Source organism: Antechinus flavipes, chromosome 1 (assembly GCF_016432865.1).
Source record: "Antechinus flavipes isolate AdamAnt ecotype Samford, QLD, Australia chromosome 1, AdamAnt_v2, whole genome shotgun sequence".
Classification (NCBI taxonomy): domain Eukaryota; kingdom Metazoa; phylum Chordata; class Mammalia; order Dasyuromorphia; family Dasyuridae; genus Antechinus; species Antechinus flavipes.
In genome coordinates this window covers 415,675,275-415,699,823 of record NC_067398.1, presented here as the reverse complement: position 1 = coordinate 415,699,823, position 24,549 = coordinate 415,675,275, and positions in this window count along the sequence as shown.

Genomic DNA, 24,549 nt, shown 5'->3' with positions numbered 1-24,549 from the left:
ATGCAAATTAAGACATCTCTGAGATATCACTACACACCTGTCAGATTGGCTAAGATGAAAGGAAAAAATAATGATGAATGTTGGAGGGGATGCGGGAAAACGGGGACACTGATGCATTGTTGGTGGAGTTGTGAACGAATCCAACCATTCTGGAGAGCAATCTGGAATTATGCCCAAAAAGTTATCAAACTGTGCATACCCTTTGATCCAGCAGTGTTTCTATTGGGCTTATACCCCAAAGAGATACTAAAAAAAGGAAAGGGACCTGTATGTGCCAAAATGTTTGTGGCAGCCCTGTTTGTAGTGGCTAGAAACTGGAAAATGAATGGATGCCCATCAATTGGAGAATGGCTGGGTAAATTGTGGTATATGAATGTTATGGAATATTATTGTTCTGTAAGAAATGACCAACAGGATGAATACAGAGAGGCTTGGAGAGACCTACATGGACTGATGCTAAGTGAGATGAGCAGAACCAGGAGATCATTATACACTTAGACAACGATATTGTATGAGGATGTATTCTGATGGAAGTGGATTTCTATGACAAAGAGACCTAACTGAGTTTCAATGGATAAATGATGGACAGAAACAGCTACACCCAAAGAAGTAACACTGGGAAATGAATGTGAACTATTTGCATTTTTGATTTTCTTCCCGAGTTATTTTTACCTTCTGAATCCAATTCTCCCTGTGCAACAGGAGAACTGTTTGGTTCTGCAAATATGTATTATATCTAGGATATACTGCAACATATTTAACATATATAGGACTGCTTGCCATCTTGGGGGGGGTGGAGGGATGGAGGGGAAAAAACGAAACATAAGCGAATACAAGGAATAATGTTGTAAAAAATTACCCTGGCATGTATTCCGTCAATACAAAGTTATTATTAAATAAAATAAAATTTAAAAAATATTTATATAAAAGGACATGAAAAGAGAAAAATAAAAATGGGAAAGTCTAATCCCACAGGTAAAGAAAAGTTTGTCTTTGTAACAAAGTTTGTTTCTGTGTACCAGAGACAAATATGTATGCTTTATGATTAGTCTCTTTTAAGGATTAGATTTAATCCCTGCCTTTCTATTTCCATTTATTTAGAAAATTGAGAGTTTCTTTTACTTGTGAATATCATTAGGACCAAATAAAGAGTAACATCAACAAAACTTGTTATAGAATTTAACCTAGAAAATACTTAGAACTAATTTTAATATTTTTATAATTCAAAATGTGTTCTTTGAATAAAATTTTTAGTTATAGTTATTAGTCATTAAAGGAAGTAAGATAATCTAATTGGCCAAGATTATTTCTTCTCTATTTTATCCTAGTAAAATCTTTTATTTCCTTTAATAAACTATCCATAAACCAACAGTAAATAGGTGAATTCATCTCTGTCTCTCTTTGACACCCCATCCTGTCTCTCTCTCTTTTTCTCTCTCTATCTCTCTCTCTGTGTCTCTCTCTCTCTGTCTCTCTCACAGGCACGCGCGCGCCCGCGTGCGCACACACACACACACACACAGGAGACAGAGAGAAAGATAGAGTATGTGGTTGTGTGAAAGAGAGAGAGAGAAGAAGGAGGAGGAGGAGGAGGAGGAGGAGGAAGAGGAGGAGGAAGAAAAGAAAGAGGAGGAGGTGGAAGAGGAGGAGGAGAACAAGAAGAAAAGAAGACACGGCAGTGCAGTTTTGTTTCAAAGGCTGCCTCTGCTAAATATGGGCAATGTAATTATGGGTAAGTCATTCACCATTCAGTGCCCAAGTCAACTCTCTAGGACTGTAGGTTGCAGAAAAAAATGGGTAAAATTGCATTGTTAGAAGGACTCTTGAAAATAAATTCACAGATCCAGTAAAGAAACAAAAACAAAACATTAATTTTGCATCCAATTGTCCAATTATTTATTTGTTTATCAAATTATCTGTTTATCCACATGGTATTAATTTATTTGTTTCTTATCTTTTCTTTTTTTTTTTTAACTTGGAGTGATTATTTTACAATTATAGAAAGCTTCAGACCTGTAACTTTCAATCTCAATAAAGATCAGCATCAATCAATGCAATTTATATTGTGCATGTCATATGTTTATGCATATAGACATATGCATATAATATGTATATGTGTATATGTGTACATGTGAATGTATTTTAATATAAAATTAACACATAAACATACATGAATTTTAAAATTTTGATGAAATTATAAGAACATTATTTTATTGTTTAGTTATTTCAGTTATGCCCAATTCTTTGTGACTCTATTTTGAGAAATAAATGGTTTGCCATTTCTTCCTCCAGTTCATTTGATAGATAAGGAATGGAATAAAATAAGATTAAATGATTTATCCTGAGTCACACAGTCAAAAATTTTTGGAGGCTGGATTTGAACTCCACTATACTACCTTATTTTAGCTGCATTTATTGTGTTCCTTAATTGGAGTCTATAGATCTTTTCCATCTCTTAATCACTTTCAAGGGAGAGGCTACGAACTTGCTTAGGGGAAGTTTAGATCTTTTTGATTTCTTCCATAATTCTATGCATTTAAAAAATACATTTACCATATTATTCTGAGAGGACTTCAAATGTTTTACCAGGTTGCCCAAAGATCCAATACACACACACACACACACACACACACACACACACACACACACACACACAGACACAAACACACACACACGCATACATGCACCATATTAAATTACCAAATGTCAATGTAGATGGATATTTCATGTCAAAGTATGTTTACCTACCTTATATAAAGAATTTATTTATTGTTTCAGTTAACTCTACATATAAAGGGACAGGCTCATTGAGACTTTTAATCGTGGTATTGTCATACTGAATGAGTCAGGTCCAGGACATTCTTTAAAAATATTTTTTTTTACCTATTAGATTGGCTAACATGACAGAAAAGACAAGTGACAATGATAGATGGAAAGGTGGAAAAATCAATTCACTATTGGGGAAGTTGCAAACTAGTTCTATCAATTCTGAAACTATACCCAAATGGGTATAAAATTGTGCATACCTTTTGACTCAGCAGTAGCACTACTAAACTTGTATCCCTAAAAGGTAAAAAAAGAAAAAAAGAAGGAAAAACCTTATAGATACAAAAATATTGATAGTAGTTCTTTTTGTGGTGACAAAGAATTAACTTAATCTCAACTGACTGAGATGACTACTGTTAGTTTACTTTTAATTTTTAAGACATGGATGTGGCATGGATGAAACTTTATTTGTTTAGTAGTTAGCCTTTCTAAGATTCCTTTAACTGGTTTGAAGAACTTCATCTTTGCATATGAGTAAAAATTTATAATTCTTTATACTTCTTCACACTGGCCCATAAATTTCCAAAAACATTGAAGACTTTATAAGATACAAATACAGTTTTCCATCTTACATGTTTTATACTATGTGAAGGGGTCACTCAAGTTGTGGCCCAATCAAGAGGTTATGTTCTTATCAACCTGGGAATGTAACATCAGCCTCTCATTATAATTGAAATGATGAGTATTGCACTAAATAACATCTAACATGCCTTACAGCTTCAAATCTGTGGCTGGCACTATAAACTTAATTTGTTATTTTCCAAATAATTTTTAAGACACACTTTTATGATTAGATCCTTTCTTTGAAGCCAGAGGGGGAAAAATGTTTTAAAATAATGTAGCAGAAATAAAAGTTAGAGTCAGTATGCTTTAATAGAAAAAGCACCCAATTTAACTGAATTAAATCCTAACTTGAACTCCACCTACTTGTATGATCTTACATATGCCCATAATCCCTTTGATCAAGCATTTCCTAATTTGTTCCATGGATATAATAGTATTTGGACAGATGTTATCACAGAAGATTTTGAGGTAAGAAACAAATAAAATTATTTTTGTATTTTAAACATTTTAAAGTAATATGTAAAATGTCAGCACTTACTTATTATTATATAATAGTAATATGATGAAATAAAAATATGTGATTCCTGTTTATTCAGGAAGTATGATTTGTGTATAAAAGCAAAGCAGAATGACTTTTACATGAATGATATAAATCACAAGTGTCATTTTGGATATTAGAAAATACTTCAAAGACAAGATAGGGCAAAATTGGGAGGAGGAAGCTTAAAAGATTTGTGATATCAATTTGAGATCATGGGGAACAAGGGAAAAAAAGACAAAAGAGTGTATTGTTATCGACTAGATCTTTGATTCTTTTTATAGAAGAAAATCCAAATGGAGAAGGTTCTTTTACTAATGAAGAACAGTAATTCATCTGCAACCTAGAATTTTAGGAAAATAATTGCCTGTAGCACTCTGAAAATTTATGAATTGATTACCCAGGGTCACCAAGATATTAAATTTCTCAAGGTAAGATATGAATGCAGGACTTAAGCTAATTTACCAGAATATTCATTAAACTATGCTACTTTTCCATGCTTCAGTGTTATGATATCAGTATTTAAAAGACCTCCATGCCAGCTTTTTAAAAATTCAATTTCTGACTTTATTCATTTCAGCTGAAAGGCAGTGACATAAATAAGATCAAGGAAGATTGGTAAGGGAAGGCTTGCTGAGTTTATGCCCTAAAAATACAATCTTTGAGACATTACTTTCAAGAGACTTTGATATTTCAAGTTAACATCTTATTTGGCAGAACGGCATTCTCCCCTATTTTGTTTGAGAAAAGTGTGGAATTTAAGGAAATGGAATTTTTTTATATCCTTTTTATCCCCTTGGCTACTGATGTGCTGATATTTTGGCAGTCCTTCCAAGATATCCTAGCATTCTGTAATGCCTTTTTAGTGTTCTTTTTAGAAAACTCCAGTGGCTATATATTCAACACAAGTGACAGACAGAGGGGGGGAAATCCCCTTTTCTTGGACAGATCCTCAAAGTTTCTTTTTTAAATATAAAAGAATTGAGGGTTCAAAGCCCTTACCTTCTAAAAAGATATCAGTTGGCAAACAGCATGATTGAATATATTTTCAGAAAAAGTTGGATAGGATGTCATAGCAAATCATTTGAATAGCACTATCATAGAAATTTGGCCAATATTCAACCATTAGTAATTCAATAAACTTTTATTAAGCAAACTTCACAGTAGAAACCACTGAGATCCTTTGAGAAAGATAAAAAAAAATCAAATAGGACATGGCTTATGCATTTAAGAAATCTCCTTGCATCACTGTTATTGTATTTTTGTTGTTGTCTTTATAATATATTACCTTCAAACCTCTTACACACTATTACCTCATTTATATTCCAACCTTATAATTCCACTTGATAACATCAGAATTTGAGGGATTGAGTAGATTATATGATGTGCTTTAAGTTGTCTTACCACTTAGTAACAGAATCTAAAAGAAGCTCAGTTAGGAAACTCACTGGTTTTATTTTCCATTAAAGTATGTGGCTTTCTAAATCCTTTTTTTTCCTAGTTATAATCTAAAAAGCAAATAAAATAATTTTAGACCATTTAGAACATATTCTATGTGTACTTTTTCAGGACAGTCAGGTGGCACAGGAGAAAAACTGTTGGAAGATTCCTGAATCAAATCTAGCTGCAAACACTTACTAGCTATGTGACCCTGGGAAAATCACTTAACTCTGTTGGCCTCAGTCTTCTTATCTGTAAAATGAGCTGGAGAAGTGGCAAATCACTTCAGTATCTTTGCTAAGAAAACCCTGACATTACTAAAATAACAGAAAAACAAAAACAGCAAATTTATATTTTTCATCTTCATTGTTTACCCTTTAAATGAATTGCTTGCTGATATTTGAGTTATCTTGATATTTTGAAATATTAACAAACTGTGCCCATAAGAAAAATGGCAAAGTTTAAAATATCAGTTATTTTAGTTGTTCAATGGAGTACACAAAAGAGGCTACTTTATTATATACATTTATGTTTTCAAAGACATGAGGTAACAATAGTGATAAATATTTTTTCCTAAATATGTTTTACGGCAGTAGCTGGGGCAAACCCACCTACATAATTGTAAATTTCCTAAAATCTGGATCTTGTTATAACAAATTAAAGTGTTTTTTGCATATTCTCTTTCAAGTAACCATGCTTTTTTGAGCTATAATTCTTTAAAAAATGTATTTCTTGTTGGATTTATATGAGAACTTTTGTAATGGAACAATTAAAACCCACAAATAGTTAATTCCTTATCAATTTGGGAACATCTGTCAACACATTTTATATTTTTGAATGGAATTTTAATCATACTCCCAACAAATTCCCCATTTCAGTGCTAATTAGCACTTAAACTTCATGAAAAATAAACCATTTTGTTTTCTATCATGGATTCACTGTTCACTTAAGTTATATAGTGGTGGTGACGGTGGTGGTAGTGGTAGTGGTGGTGCTGGAAACATGAGTACAGTGTTCAGATATTCAAAGGGGGAAACTTCTGGAGTCAAGGCATCCTCCTAATCTTCCCTGCTAAGCCCATAGATACCCTATGTATAGCATTCTCCTAATATTTTCTGTCCCAGTAGTACCAGTGACTCTTCAAGGAAGAAGAGAGATTTATAAGTTGAGTTCTTTCCTTAAAGGAGGTTTAAACTTCAGGACACAATCCTCCAATCAGAGAGGTAATAGGTAGTGATGAGGTAGAGTACCATCTCTGATGAGATCTCATGAGATGATGAAGTTATCACACTAATGTTAGTGAAGACTCGGTCAGAGAATTCCCAAAATAGTGAAGCCAGAAGGGAAATGGAACAAATCTACCTTTTTGAAACTTTCTCTGCTCCTAGCTCCGCCTTCAGGGGCCAGGCACAAAAGAATTCTTAATTGTGCTTTTCACATGAAATTCAAATATCAAATTCAGTTATAATTTTCTCTATAAATTCTTTTGTGAACGCCTAACAGCAGCAGTTTCTTCAGCTGATGCTTCTATGTCATGATTTTCATCCTTATAATTTTGGTGTCTCCCTCTTCCTCCCACTATCATTTTCCAGTGTGTCCTTGCTTTTTGTATAATGTGACTTCTCAGACTTAAGCATTGAGCAGAATGTACTTGATGTCTATTGGCCAAGCCAAAGCAGAGACACAAACTTCTCTTTCTCTGAATTGCATTTGAGGTCCTTGACCTAGCTTTCTAACTTTTATTCTATTTCTAATCATCTTGAGTTAGTTATTAGAAGTAGTATCACATAAATTAATCCATATTAAGGATCTAATAACTGACAGTGTATTCGTATGTATTCCTCCTAGGTTACTTAGATTTTAACTATTGCACTAAGATTATAATGTTTCAACACAAAATAATATATCACATTATCACACAAATAAAATCAGATCTAAACAACTGGAAAAATATTAGTTACTCATGGGTAAACCAAGCTAATATAAAAAAATGACAATTTTACTAAAATTGATATATTTGTTCAGTGCCATAACAAACAAGCTGCCAAAAATTATTTTATAGGAGTAGAAAAATATTTTTTAAATCATCTGGAAAAACAAAAGGTCCAGAATATTAAGAGAATTAATAATAAAAAAATGCAAAGGACAATGACCTAGCAGTACAAGACCTAAAACTATATTATAAAACAGCACTCATCAAAACCATTTGGTACTGGCTAAGAAATAGAGTGGTAGATTACTGTATTAAGTTAGACAACATGATACAATAATCAATGACTCTAATAATCTAGTAATTGATAAACCCCCAACCTCCAATTTCTGGGATAAGAACACACTTTTTCACAAAAATTTCTGGGAAAACTGGAAAATGATGTGTCTGAAATTTGGCATATACCTACATCTCACATCCCATACCAAAATAAGGTCAAAATGGGTCTATGATTTGGGCATGAAGAGTGATACCATAAGCAAATTTGGAGAGCAAGTGATAACTTACTTATTAGATCTTTGAAGAAGGGAGGAAATTATGACCAAAGAAGAGCTAAATTACATTATGAAAAGAAAAAAATGGACAACTTTGATTACATTAAATTAAAAACATTTTGTATTAAAAAGCCAACATAAGATTAAAATGAAAGTACAAAGCTCAAAAATTTTATTTTTATTTTTTTTATAGCCAGTGTCTCTGATAAAGGTCTCATTTCTAAAATGTGACATATATTGTATCTAGGATATATACAAGTCATTCCCCAATTGATTAATGGTTAAAGGATATGAACAGACAATTTTCAGATGACTAAATTAAAGCTGTCTATAGAAAAATGCTCCAAAATCATTCTTGATTAGAAAAATGTAAATTAAAACAATCCTGAGGTATCACCTCACACCTTCCAGATTGCCTAAAATGACAGTAAAAGATAATAATAGATTTTAGAAGGGATGTGGGAAAACTGCAGTTCTAATGCATTGTTGGTGGAGTTCTGAAATGATTCAACCATTCTAGAGAGCAACCTGGAACTATGCCCAAAGGGCCATAAAACTGTGCATTCCTTTTGACCCAGCATTATCACCACTTGGTCTATATCCCAAGAAAATCATAAGAGAGGGAAATGTACTCATATGTGCAAAAATGTTTACAGCAGCTTTTTTTGTTGTAGCAAAGAATTGAAAAATGAATAGATGCCCATCACTTGGGGAATAGCTGAACAAATTGTGATTTATGAAAGCAATGGAATATCATTGTTCTATAAAATAATAAACAAGCTGATTTTAGAAATGCTTAGAAAAATTTACATGAACTGATGGTGAGCAAAATAAGGAGAACCAGGAATTTGTCATACATTATAACAGTAAGACTATGTGATGATCAACTATGAAAACTTGGATTTTCTCAGTGGTTCAGTGATTCAAAGCAATCCCAACAGACTCTGCATAGAAAATATATGCAACCATGAACTGTGGAGTAAATCAACACATGCTATATTCACTTCTTTTTTTCTGTTTTTTTTAATTTTTCTCTTGTTTTTTTCCTTTTGCACTGATTTTTCTCTTCAAACATGATAAATAATGCAATGTGTATTATAAATAAATAAATAAATTTGCTAGAAAAAAGAAGCCCTGTTCTAGATGACAATATAGAGCAGGTAAATTTTTTGTTTGTTTGTTTGTTTGTTTGGTTGGTTGGTTGGTTTTCTTAGTAATCTTAAAGCTCATGAGTCCCACAGGTATACATTCACAATGATCATCATTTAATGCCAATTATCCTGTCATTTAAAATTAGAAATTAAGAGTGAATACTTAATGAGATGATATGGCAAGAACATTTGGCACAGAAATACCTGCAAAAATGTGAGGCACATTGCATATAGCATCTGAGTAAAAGTGGGCTCAAGCTTAGAGCAAATGTGCCCTAGTTTCTAGAAATCTTTTTCTGTAAGTACTTTATTCCTTTATGTAGCTCTCATAACATTACACATAGTTTTTTTTTTTTCCCTTTTAAAAAATATTTTATTTTATTTTATTTAATAATAACTTTATATTGACAGAATCCATGCCAGGGTTATTTTTTTACAACATTATTCCTTGCACTCGTCTCTGTTCCGATTTTTCCCCTCCCTCCCTTCACCCCCTCCCCTAGATGGCAAGCAGTCCTATATATGTTAGATATGTTGCAGTATATCCTAGATACAATATATGTTTGCAGAACTGAACAGTTCTCTTGTTGCACAGGGAGAATTGGATTCAGAAGGTAAAAATAACCCGGGAAGAAAAGCAAAAATGCAGATAATTCACATTCGTTTCCCAGTGTTCTTTCTTTGGGTGTAGCTGCTTCTGTCCATCATTTATCAATTGAAGTTCAATTAGGTCTCTTTGTCAAAGAAATCCACTTCCATCAGAATACATCCTCATACAGTATCGTTGTCGAAGTGTATAATGATCTCCTGGTTCTGCTCATTTCACTTAGCATCAGTTCATGTAAGTTTCACCAAGCCTCTCTGTATTCATCCTGCTGGTCATTTCTTACAGAACAATAATATTCCATAACATTCATATACCACAATTTACCCAGCCATTCTCCAATTGATGGGCATCCATTCAATTTCCAGTTTCTAGCCACTACAAACAGGACTGCCGCAAACATTTTGGCACATACAGGTCCCTTTCCCTTCTTTAGTATTTCTTTGGAATATAAGCCCAATAGAAACACTGCTGGATCAAAGGGTATGCACAATTTGATAACTTTTTGGGCATAATTCCAGATTGCTCTCCAGAATGGTTGGATTCGTTCACAGCTCCACCAACAATGCATCAGTGTCCCAGTTTTCCCGCATCCCCTCCAACATTCATTATTATTTTTTCCTATCATCTTAGCCATTCTGACAGGTGTGTAGTGGTATCTCAGAGTTGCTTTAATTTGCATTTCTCTGATCAATAGTGATTTGGAACACTCTTTCATATGAGTGGTAATAGTTTCAATTTCATCATCTGAAAATTGTCTGTTCATATCCTTTGACCATTTATCAATTGGAGAATGGCTTGATTTCTTATAAATTTGAGTCAGTTCTCTATATATTTTGGAAATGAGGCCTTTATCAGAACCTTTAACTGTGAAGATGTTTTCCCAGTTTGTTGCTTCCCTTCTAATCTTGTTTGCATTAGTTTTGTTTGTACAAAGGCTTTTCAATTTGATATAATCAAAATTTTCTATTTTGAGATCAGTAATGGTCTCTAGTTCATCTTTGGTCACAAATTTCTTTCTCCTCCACAAGTCTGAGAGATAAACTATCCTATGTTCCTCTAATTTATTTATAATCTCATTTTTTATGCCTAGATCATGGACCCATTTTGATCTTATCTTGGTATATGGTGCTAAGTGTGGGTCCATGCCTAGTTTCTGCCATACTAATTTCCAGTTATCCCAGCAGTTCTTATCAAATAATAAATTCTTATCCCAAAAGTTAGGATCTTTGGGTTTGTCAAACACTAGATTGCTATAGTTGACTATTCTGTCTTGTGAACCTCACCTTTTCCACTGATCCACTAATCTATTTCTTAGCCAATACCAAATGGTTTTGGTGACTGCGGCTTTATAATATAATTTTAGATCAGGTACAGCTAGGCCACCTTCATTTGATTTTGTTTTTTCATTAATTCCCTTGAGATTCTCGACTTTTTATTGTTCCATATGAATTTTGTTGTTATTTTTTCTAGATCATTAAAATATTTTCTTGGAAGTCTGATTGGTATAGCACTAAATAAATAGATTAGTTTAGGGAGTATTGTCATCTTTATTATATTTGCTCGGCCTATCCAAGAGCACTTAATATTTTTCCAATTATTTAAGTCTGACTTTATTTGTGTGGAGACTTTTTTGTAATTTTGCTCATATAATTCCTGACTTTCCTTTGGTAGATAGATTCCCAAATATTTTATGCTATCAACAGTTATTCTGAATGGAATTTCTCTTTGTATCTCTTGCTGTTGGGTTTTGTTGGTGATGTATAAAAATGCTGAGGATTTATGGGGATTTATTTTGTATCCAGCTACTTTACTAAAATTATGAATTATTTCTAATATCTTTTTAATAGAATCTCTGGGGTTCCCTAGGTATACCATCATATCATCTGCAAAAAGTGATAGTTTGGTTTCCTCATTGCCTACTCTAATTCTTTTAATATCTTTTTCAACTCTTACTGCAGAGGCTAGTGTTTCTAATATGATATTGAATAATAATGGTGATAGTGGGCAACTTTGCTTCACTCCAGATCTTACTGGGAAAGGTTCCAGTTTTTCTCCATTGCATATGATGCTTACTGAAGGTTTTAAATATATGCTCCTGACTATTTTAAGGAAAAGTCCATTTATTCCTATGCTCTCAAGTGTTTTTATTAGGAATGGATGTTGGATTTTATCAAAGGCTTTTTCTGCATCTTTTGAGATGATCATATGGTTTTTGTTTGGTTGGTTATTGATATAGTCAATTATGCTAATAGTTTTCCTAATATTGAACCAGCTCTGCATTCCTGGCATAAATCCTACTTGGTCATAGTATATTATCCTGGGGATGATTTTCTGTAATTTTTTTGCTAATATTTTATTGGATTTTAGCATCAATATTCATTAGGGAGATTGGTAAATCTTTCTCTGTTTTCTTTCTCTGTTTTCAGCCTACCTGGTTTAGGTATCAGTACCATGTCTGTGTCATAAAAGGAGTTTGGTAGGACTCCTTCAATCCATATTTTTTCAAGTAGTTTATTTAGCATTGGAGTTAATTGTTCTTTAAATGTTGATAGAATTCACATGTAAATCCATCTGATCCTGGGGATTTTTTTTTGAGGAAGTTGATTGATAGTTTGTTCTATTTCTTTTTCTGAGATGGGACTGTTTAGGATATTTACTTCTTCCTCTGTTAGTTTGGGCAAGCTATATTTTTGGAGGTATTCTTCTATTCCATTTAAGTTGTCAAATTTATTGGCATAAAGTTGGTCAAAGTAACTCCTAATTATTGCTCTAATTTCCTCTTCATTAGTGGCAAATTCTCCCTTTTCATTTTTAAGACTAACAATTGGATTTTCCTTTTTCCTTTTTTTAATCAGATTTACTAAGGGTTTGCCTATTTTGTTGGTTTTTTTATAGAACCAACTCTTAGTTTTATTAATTAATTCAATAGTTTTTTTTTTTTTTACTTTCAATTTTATTGATCTCTCCTTTTATTTTTAGAATTTCAAGTTTAGTGTTTGACTGGGGGTTTTTACTTTGTTCCTTTTCTAGCATTTTTAGTTGCAAGCCCAATTCATTGACCTTCTCTTTCTCTATTTTATACAAATAGGCTTCTAGAGATATGAAATTTCCCCTTATTACCGCTTTGGCTGCATCCCATACATTTTGGTATGATGTCTCATTATTATCGTTTTCTTGGGTGAAGTTATTAATTATGTCTATGATTTGCTGTTTCACCCAATCATTCTTTAGTATGAGATTATTTAGTTTCCAATTATTTTTTGGTCACACATAGTTATTTTTGTAGTTGTCTTCTGGGCTTCTGGTAGAGTTTCCTGAAGCAGTCTTACTTCAGTACTTGAGCATTTGTCCTTGATTCCAGATTCAGGTAATGTCAGTCACTACTTGTCCAGATAAAGCTATCAGTGCAAATTCTTGATTCTATTACTCTACAAAGTTCAGAAGGTCATCTAATAGAAAAGATGGGAAGTGGAAATGAATGATTAAGAACGAGGCTTTTCTTCTCTTGCACCTCACCTTAGAAGCATTTCCCTCTCAGTGGCTGAAAGTTCTGGTCCTGCAATTGAATATGTAGTATTTGCAATCATGTGGTTTATGTTTGAATGTTAGCTCTGTTTCTTACTGCTTGTATAATTCAGTAAATTCCTAAGCTCCGTGAGCCTCAATTTTGTTATAGGCTCTGAGTTCCTTTCTAGCTTTAAATCCATATAGGCCTCAATTTTGTTATCTATCATTAATGTCATAATTAGTCTATGATATGCAACTAAAACTTAAAAATAAAAAGTTATCTCCACAACTATTAAGCTATTTGGTAAGGGTATTGGGCTACATGGCCTCTGAGTTCTCTTCCACCTTTAAAACCATGTTCCAATGATACTACAATCAGACTAATATGATATGTGAATGTGTGTATATATAGAAAAATAAAAGAAAATATTAATGTGAAATTAAAGAATTTCAATAATTTACTTACTTGTTTTTAGGAAAATCCTTCACATGAATCTAGTTGTCATTGCTTCAAGGTAACTAGTGGTAACTGACCACTTGAAATCATTCCTACAGTGATTGAATCCTTAACAATCTTGCAGCTTTAGGAAATTCTAATTACATCAAGGAAATATCTTAATAACTCCCTATGAGATATTTCCCAAGTCTTTAGGGTTAAATCATCTAAACTCATCTGGTTTTATGTGGTTAGAGGCAAAGATGATAAGGTGGACCACAGCTGCTGCAAGTGTAATATAGGTCTCATTAAGCAATTTTCTCAATAGGAGTAAAAACAAAATTGAAATTCATATTTTTGGGAAGATTGAAGCAATGGAGCTTTCCTAATAGGAAAGTCCTTGTGTGAAGAAATGTAATTTACTATAAGAGTTAGGAAGAGATTTAATTATTTTAAAGTAATCCCTCTTCCTATATTCCTTTTACTTTTATGCCACCTGACAGGAAACAACATAAATAGTTGCCATGCTATATATTCCTCTCCCAATGTCATTCAATAACAAAGGGTTTGGGTCTAAAAGCAAATGTTCTGAGTTTGTATTCTACTCAATTTAAGCCCTAGGGTTACAATAACTAACAGACCTCAAATATATAAAATAAAATAAAGAATTAAAGAAATATTCTTCACACAAGTCAATTTTAAGGGCTAAGTTATTTTAATATCATCTATCATTTTTAATCTGTTTAAGCTCCACACTAGAAATAAACCAAATTTCCTGATGAAAATTGAAGCAAAATAACCAAACATATACATTTTCTAAATATCTCAATAGTTGTGGAGACAATAGTTTTGTTTTATTTTTAATTTTTAGTTGTATATTATAAATCAATTATTTTAATTGTTTTATTTTTCTGGTTATAAACTAATTATTAACTTAATGATAAAAGCAAGTATTTTGTGCTACTCAACCCAAAATACATTTAAGGTACACAAAGTTATAGGAAATTTGGAAAAGATGTAGGAAGCTATTTTGATTCATCTAGGACAAAGCTGTCCTTAAATTAGCTATCTCTCCATCCCTATCAATTAATTACTTTAGTATATTTCAGTGTACTCAAGAGTGCCTTATATTTTACCACATCTTGCTTTTCAGTGGAGAAAAACAAAATTAAAACAAAACAAAACAAAGCATAATGAATGTAGAGAATAGAGCAATTTCCATAAAGGAATAATGTTTAATATCAAATTCAATAAACACTAATCATTTACTACATTTGAGATACTGTTAAGAAATGAGAACACAAAAATCAATCAAAACAGTTCTTTTTATCTATGAATTTAGAAAGTACTAGCTTAAAATCTAACACATAAACAAATAACTCTAATGAGTAAGGCAATGATTATTTGGAAAGAAAATGTGAAACATGGTTAATGAAAAATTTCAAAGAAGTAGGAATGATGTATTGTAAAATATGGCTTTTGAACTTAGCCTCAAAGGGAAAAGATTTCAATAGTCAGAGATATAATGTGACTCTATTCCAAGCAGGGGCATAAGGATGAAGAGAGCAAATTTAATAGCTATATGGAGATAGGAGAAGACAAGATTAAATCAGTTCCTGGCACAGAGTAGACATCAAATGCTTGTTGAATTAGTTGGATTAGGAAATTTATCCAACAGATGGAGATAAATTTATTTCAGTAGCCTGTAAATTCTACTAATTTAAACCATGATGTAAATTTATGAATTACATTCAAAGTTAGATTGGAATAAATGGATTGTTCTTGAAAGCATACTTAATATATATTGAGATAAGAATGTGGTTCCATAGAGAATTAAAGAATATATAATTATATATGTATATATACAGATACACATATCATGTGAATTTTTGTCAAGGTGGATAAAAAAAAATAATTATAGGAATGGGAGGACATATTGAGTCCTAAAGGTATTTTAAAGTTATATAAAGTTATACATCCTATTTCATGTTAATGCATTTAATAAATTTACTTCAACATATTTAATTTTTATACTACTTTACTGCTTTTGGTCTCAATAAGAGGAATGCCCTTAAAAGAGAAGAAACTAGAGGTAAGGAGACAAGTTATTAACAATCATGATAACATAGAATGGGGGTAAGAAGAAAGAATGAAAAATTTCATCTTAGACATTTCCCTGTTACTGCTTCAAAACCTTAAGAAGTGAGAAACTGAAGAACAGTATAAAAGGATAAAGAAACTAAAAAAAACCTATCATATTAATAGTAAATACTACAGAATACTTAAAGCAAAACAAAGTTTGGAGTGGATTACTATCAGCTTCTCAGTTAGCAATTTACATGTCGTTCTTACTCATCCTTGTACTCAAGCCCCTAGACTATAAGCTCAGTTATTCAACAAACATTTATTAATGCCTATTCTTTGACAAAGTTCAAAAAGTTCTGGAGATATAAGAAAACAATGAGAGACCCATTCATCAAGGACCTCTAAATAGCCATCCCAATATCTATGATATTTAACTAGTTATTCAAACCACTTCCACATCTCAACAAGCCTTTGAATCAAATCCTCAAAGAAAAGCAAAACAAAATACCCGAAAGACTAAGTATGAGCAGAGGAAATCACAAATAAAATGAAGAAATACTATGATGTAAGAGCACATAGGGACCATTCAAAAGAATATTGATTATTGCAGTAGCCAGGTGAGACGTAATGAAAATCTTAATGACTGGGTTGTAGTGTGAAAGTTAAAAAACAAAAAAACAAAACAAAAAAAAAAAAAAAAACAGGACAGAGACAAAGGTTTCAACATACTTTGCCAACTAATGGATAGTCAAGAGGAAAGAAAACAGTTAAGGTTGATTCTATGATCAAGAAAATGTTTGTACTTTCAACAAAAAAGAAGGAATTTAAAAGGCAAGGTCATCTTTAGGAGGGAAAATTTGATTTTGAGAATGCTGATCTTGTGATGTCAGTAGAACATAAGGTTAAGGCTGTCAGGAGGCAAATACAAAGGTGAGACTAGGGAAGTCAGTGGAGAAGACAAAATTGAGTCTGTGACTACCTCCTCTTGTTCTTCTCATTCACATATATAGACACTGTATTCTTGGTTTTATGTCCTCTCTGTTCTGACATTTTCATTAGTTTCCATGACTTCAATTCCATTTTTAAGCAGAGGATAACCAATAGGACTCATCTAGCAGTGGAGTACATAAGAATGGATCAGAATAAGGAGCATAGCTTTGGCAAGGAACAGGTCTAGCTTATCTTCTAAGAATGTAAATTAATGGCTATTGGACTGGACCTGGAATCAAAAAGACCTGAGTTAAAATTGAGCCTCAGATACTTACCAGCTACTTGGCAAAGTAACTTAATTACCCATTGCTTCAGTTTCTTCTACTTTAAAATGAAAATTAAAAATAGAACCCTTTTGAATGATTGTGAAGTTAAAATGAGATTATATTTGTAAAGTACTTTGCAAATGTTGATGTTTTAATAAATGCTATCATCATCTTTTTAAATATTTCTTAATATGAAATTGAAAGAGAATAGCATAGGAAAAGATATATAGAGGGATTTTGACATGTAGAATAGTAGAAAATATAGAATTCATATACTATAGCACCATTCTTCTCAGAGAAGTTTAACGAGTTAGTACTGGAAGGTCGGAAAAAGCATAAGGTTATATATGAACAGCTGTTGTGGAGAACATGAAAAGAAGCCAATGAAAGATGAGTAAAAGGATTTCCACACAGTTATGATGACTCAGTTCAGATTAAGATTCATCTACTTTTTAATGTATACCATCAACATTGTTTCATGACTTCTTTCAGAAGAATGACTAAATCACCAAACCTCACTTGCAATACTATGTTTGTTGATTTATACTTGAATAAGAATCCCCATTTCACCCTTCTCATTGAGTTATAGTCTAGACATGACTTGAAGACCTCTAGGAAGAGTCAATCCATTTCTTCCAGAGGCAGCCCATTCCACTTTTGTACCTCTAACTTAGTTATTTTTTAAACTTAAATTGAGACAAAATAGATTTTAAAAAATAAATTTCTACTCATTAGTCTTCAGTTTTGCCATTGGACCATACCATATAATACAGGTGGCACAATAAGTAGACTGCTAGCCCTAGAGTCAGGAAGATCTGAATTGAAACCCAGCCTTGAATTAGCTGTGTTACCCTGGACAAGGCACTTAACCTCAGTCTACCTCAGTCTCATAACTTGTAAAATGGAAATAGCGTTTACTTCCTGGGATTGTGAAGATCAAGTGGGAAAATTTTTAAATCATTAAGCACTGTGCTTAATACACCATAAGTACTCAATAAATGCTCTTTTTTTCTTTTCTTTCCTCCATTTTCCTTCCTTTTCCTTTTATTCTCCAATACTTTTTCGTGTGATTACTTAAAATACTTGCTGACATCACCTCTCTTCTTCCTGGCTCAAATCTTTTCTTCTTCAGGATAAAAAAAAAAATATGCTATGGTCCTCTTACTATCCCTATTGCTTTTCTTCAACTTTACCAATATTTTTCCTAAAATGTGGCAGTCAGAACTGAACACATGACATTTGTTTTCCTTGTGCTTGACTCTATGCCTCTGTAGCTTAAGATGTGATTAAGTTTTATTATTATTATTATCCATACTATACTTTTGACTAACTGACTTTTCAGTCTCCGAAAAAATCCAATATCTATTTTCCAGATTAACACTGCCTGTCTTGTATTTTAATTGTAGGGTTGCTTTATTAAACTTAAGTATAACATTTCATACTCATGATGCTTACATTTGAAAGCAAATATTTTCTATAACTTTGTCCAGGTTCACAATAAAAATAGTAATTTGCACAGATCCGAACACAGATTTTCAAGATACTCCTTTAAAGACTACCTTCTATTCTAATAAAAATTACCCTAAATCAGTCATGACTAAATCCAGATAACTTCTACCCTTATCTTTCTATATTTCTGACAAGAACAATACCTAACTTTAATTCTTTGTTGAAACCAAGGCAAACTAACTTTGGCATATCCTTGATCTAAGATAACAACATAAATGGGAATAGTACTTAATAAAAAGTTTAGCTTGACTCCTTGTGATCAGTATTACCTTTCAGAGATGGTCATCACCATGCTATCATTTGAGAATGTTGCCAGGAATCCAAATCAAAGTTCCTGGCTTACACTTTATTGCTTCTACTTTCAACCACTTTTTTTTTTTTTGCTTTTAATTTGAGGGATCTGTGCTTCTCCAGTCTTGAAGCATTTCTTATATTCACCATGATTTCTTAAAAGATAGCTATGAATGGTTCATCTTCCATTATTTTCAGTAATTTTAAGACATGTTTTCATCTGTTCTTAGGCTTGAATAATGTAATATAATACTTGAATAGTAGATGATATCCAGTTTTAAAAATTGGCAGATCAGTAAACAGAACATTGAAATGAAATCAAGAATACCTGAGTTTGTATACTTCCTCAATGAACCTGGAGCCTTTTAAAAAATACCTATTTGCCCCAGTTCCTTTGTCAATAAAATGGGATTAATAATAGCAGCTATATCCCTAAAATGTTGTGAAAATAAGTTAGCTCATATTGCAAAGTATTTCACAAACCTAAAATCTACATATAAATGTTAAGTATCATTATGTAAATGGAGCAATCTTGCTATTGTTATTATTGAATGTGAAGAGTACAGCATTGTTAGAGCTTTCTAGAAGTCCAGACATCAAAGAGGAAAACAAAATCTGAAAAGAATAAAGAGGGGTTGAAAAGCCATGGAACATTATGATGTCCAAAATTATGCCCTGGAGAAGTGTCAGTACAATAGAGCTTGAAAGACAAGAATCTGTAGTGAAAACAGGAATTCTCAGAGTTCATGATTTTGGAAACTGAGAAGTTTTGAGGAGTGGTGAGGTCTCCCCTGAAGTGGATATTAGGAATCTAGTGTAGATACAATTTGCATGAGTTAAGGGTTTTAAACTAAGTCAACAAAATGTTGGATCAAAGAATCCAATGTGACTTGGATTTCTGGCAACATTCTAGAAAGATGCCACGATGGTGACCATTTATAAAAGGTGACACTGATCACAAGGAGTTAGGCTAATTTTTTTTTAAAAACTACTCCCTTTTAGGCTGTTCTTTTAGGTCAAAGGTATACCATAGTTAATTGGTCTTGCTTTCAACAAAGAATTAAACAGATTTAGTTGCTAACCTTGTTAGAAATATAGAAAGAAAGGATAGAAGTTTCTGAAAAAGGTAAACAAATGTCTTCAAATCAGAAGATGACTATGAGAAGGAGCAGAAGAAGTATCCCTGATGAATTTGAGGGTTATTTTCATAATCTGTGCCTTCTTGTAGTTTTAATAACCCAAGTATAGATTTATAACAGCATATATATTATAGGCATTTCAATACTAATATTTCAGGAGCTATTTCTATGTACCAGAAAAGTGAGTTGCCCAATTTTTCATGAATAGCAGAACTATTATTTAAAACTATTTCTTTTGATTCCAAATTCAAGATTCTTCTTACTGACTCAATTAGTCATCTGCTAAGTTTATAATTGAAAAGGCTAACCAAGATCATGTGTTTAAGGTTAATATTTGATAACCAGTCTGCTATAGTGAACAGCAAGTTGTTTTATTTCCAGAACATCTGGGTTTAATCCATACCTCTGATATATGTTGGCTGTGTAATCTTTGACAAATCATATAACCTCTAAGAGACACAGTGGTATAATGGCCAGAGGCTCTAGGATTAGGAAGATCTTTGTTCAAATTTAAATTCAGTCATTCACAAGCTGTGTGATCCTAGATAAATAACTTAACCAGTGCTTGTCATAGTATCCTCACCTGTAAAGTTGGATTTATAATAACACTTAGGGTTATTATTGGTTATTGAGAAGATGAAATAAAATAATAATTGTAAAACACTTCAAACAATGTCTGACCATAGCTATATAAATGATAGTTACAATTATGATTATATATACAGTGATTTTCAAATTTTATTACCTACAGTGAAATTATTTATCTGAATTAAGAAGAGAAGCTCTTCTTTGCAATGAAATCACAGGTCTGAACAAAAAAAATAGATTCAGATTATTTAGTAAAGATCCCTGAGACTCAAATCATAATTATTTTATTTTTGATAAAGCAAGAATGAGATTATTTATTTATAACTAATTTTAAACTAGCAATCAAAGCAGCATTGGGTTGGTTTCAGTATAGTCTTGACTGACAATATTGTCTATATGTATATGAAAGATTCACTTACTTTTTCTGAAAATTTGTTTTCTAATCTTTAAAAATTTAGGGTAAATGTCACTAAAGTCCCCTAGTAGTCTGTTAAACTGAGACTTAATAAAAAGGCAGTGGTATTAGTAATGCTGTCAAATATTTAAATATCCATCATGTAAATTAGGAATCAGGCTTCTATTATTGTTCTAGTAGAGAAAATTGGGACCTATGAGGACTATTTTTGGTTTTGTTTTTGGAAGATTGTTTCAGCTTTTTGATTGACAAATTTACCAATTAGCTCTTTACAAATAATAGAAGGGCTTTCTTGTGAAAAAGTGATTCCTCTTTACTAGAGATAATTCAGCAAAGGCTTTCAGTAAGATTGTTGAATGGGTGCATGTGTCTGGCAAGAGGTTGGATTAGATGGACTTTTTAAACACCTTCTACATGCATATAATGATTCCAATGGATATTATGTAATGTTGTGCATTGAACAAAAATGTATGTCATACAATTACAAATTTTATGTGATCTATTAGGATGGGGAAAATATCCTAGACGAGCATGACAGTACAGTCATATGATGAATGATTCTATTGTAAAATCTTGATATAGAAATATGAACTCACTTGAAGCCAAGGAGCTTCTTAGTGACCTTAACAATCTTTAATGGATAATCAAACTAGGAAGTGCATGAGCTTGAAGTTGATTGTTCCTCCAAGAGATTAATTGAAACATAGTTGCTGCTGCTCACTGGCAAAGTAAATGTGTTATTGGGAAATGTCTGAATATGTGGCAATCATACAATTTTTGAAAGCCGCCTCCATTTCTCATAACATTTAGTAAAAATACTTTGTTGCTTCAATGAAGAAACCCTCCGGGACAGGTTTGATGAGAATGCACATCCTAGTTTTCTTTTTTCAGACTCAAAAAACTCATGTGTGTGGTGTGTGTGTGTGTGTGTGTGTGTGTGTGTGTGTGTGTGTGTAGAAAGTATAAGGAATGGAAATGAATGGATGGAAAAGAAAAACAATGTAAAACTGGGTAGATATTCATATAGTTGACAGCTGCAAGACTTAAGAAAAAGAATGTCAATATTTACTGAAGTGATAGATGAAAATGGATTTGAATATAACTCAGCTTCATCCTGTATTTTCAACAGTTTGCATTTCTTTCAAAGTTTTAAGAAGAGTTTGACTGAATGTATAAGTTTTAGGTTTTTTATTATTCTTAAACACTATTAGCTTTCCCTAAGTATAGATATGGGTAATTTGCATGTATCTAAGTTGTCACTTCAGAAATTGGAAATATAACTCTAAATATTATTTGTAATGTTCTTAAGTGTGAGCTTGTAAGATTGTATATGATTACTGCCCCTCTAGGACCTTACCAAAAGTATATGCATATTTCATAAGATTTCTTAACAATATAAGTAAAATTATGACCTTCCTTGGTGAGTTCATAAATTGTGTTTATGAATGAATTTTAAAGCCATCCAGAGACCTTTCTAGTTGTACTGTCTTGCTATTCAAATATATTGTAGGTTTATGGATTTCAAATGTTAGGAAATTGGCTTTCTATAAGTAACATCTTTGCCCCAAAGAAAATCAGCTAACATTTCAAAGCTACAAAATAAACTTGAGACTATTAAAATGGAAAAATGAAAAAAGTAAGTTTTTCACTTTTGCATTCACTTTCTATTTGATGCTTCCCACCCCTCCATCTTGTTGACAACAATTGAAAGGAGTTACCTGAGTCAGTCAAATGGGGAGTTGGTAACAGCAAGGAGAAAAATATTATATTTATTCATAACAATTGTGAGAGAATAAAGAAATCAATGGCCCTTCGCTCTCAAGCTATAGCCACTTTGAAAATTCATCATGGAAATTTGAAATGAAAGTTCATTGCGAATATAGACAAGAGTTTTTGTAGTTGATTCCTAAACATAAAACAGATTTAATAATCCTGATAAATTTGAATCATTGATTTTATTTGAAGGGGAAGAATAGCATCATTCTATTAGCAGAATTTAGAGAATCAATGAAAAGAAGAGAAACATTAATCAAATTGAGGTCCTGGGTGAAGAGTAGCTATAAAAAATAAAGTTTTATAGATATTGTTGTGGGAGTCAATGAGTGGATAAATTCTAACTCTGTCTTGTGGAATGAATCAAATTATCCAATCATTTGTCATATGTTGCATGTTATAAATTTTCTTCTATCTTAAAATATTATTTATTATTACTTTATCACATTCAAAAATTTTCCCCTTGAAGGTAGAGACAATATCTCTTGCTGCTCCCAATTCTGACATAGACTATCTATTTAATAACCATTAAGGAACACCATCATAGTGTTTTACACACACACACACACACACACACACACACACGTGTGCGTGCATGAGCGTATGTGTGTGTATGTGTGTGTGTATTTTTAGGAATATGCACAATTTTTACATTTTTGTCCAATTTTGTTTTTCTCCCTAGAAATTTATGATTTTTAAAAAGTCACTTTAAACTTTCATATACTTCTAACGATTAATAAGCACTGGACTGAAAAGAGTGAAAGACAGTGCTCCTACTAGTAAAAAGAGAGAATCAGTTAGATATAATGGGAGTATTTCATCAATTCATCTGACATTACATTAGTAGAAGTTTATTATCATTATTTCCCTGAAATGAAGAATCATGTCCTACTTCTCTTAGAATGTGCAGATCTGAGAAAGCTTCACATCACGTGATTTGCCTTGTGGCTGATTGGGCAATGATATTACTATTCCTTAAATATCTAAAGGAAAATCACTGTTCTCAAAAACAATGCAAAATACCTTGAAAATGCTAAATCTATTCCATTGTCCAAAATGTTATCTATGTCCCTTAAAACTGTACAGGTATGTGACAGTGTCTCCTTGATGCATTATTTATCTTCTGTTGACATTGCTAAACTGAGACATTTCTTGTCTTACAGTTCCCTACAGTGACTCTTAGAGAAGCTGGGCATCCGGTTCTGCTTTCCTGATGTTGAATACCTGTCAGTGAATATTGACCTTCTTGGTTTTCATCTCCAGTAAGAACCTGTTCAGCACTCTGAAAATGGGTCTGCCTAAGGCAAACTACAATCATCTCTAGTCTATGAAAATATAATTTTTTAACATTAATGAGTAGCTTTTCTTTGAGATGCCAAAAGCAATTGTGTTGTCAGTGATGGAACTAAAAGCATTTGGTTTACACATGTGGCATGACTGTCTTAATCTTTTAGTTCATCCTCTTCCAAAGAGTGAGCAAAAGGCAGAGATTGTAGCTTTAGCTGCCAAAGAGAGTGTGAATCATTTCAGTCATTTCTCCCAAGATTTTAAATATCCATTTTAGCTTAGAGGCATAAAGCAACCAACTTGAATAAAAAACATTTTCAGGCAGTGATTATAAGGCAAAATTTAACCAGCATATGCTAACATGCATTACTAAGACAGTAAAAAAAAAAAAAAAATCTATAGATTCCTAAATCTAGTGCTTCTTCACTTCTATATAGCTGCCGAATTTATTTCCCTATATTATAGGTCAAACAATGTCAAATCTCTAGTACAGAAATCTCAATGGCTCACTATTGCTTCAAGGGTAAAAGAGAAACTCTTCAGTTCTGGCAAGTAAAAACCTTCATGATTTGGCCTCAGTCTCTTTCCAGATTGATTTCTCATTATTCCTCCCATGCACTCTTATGGTCTAACCAATAGAACCTGCTGCGTAT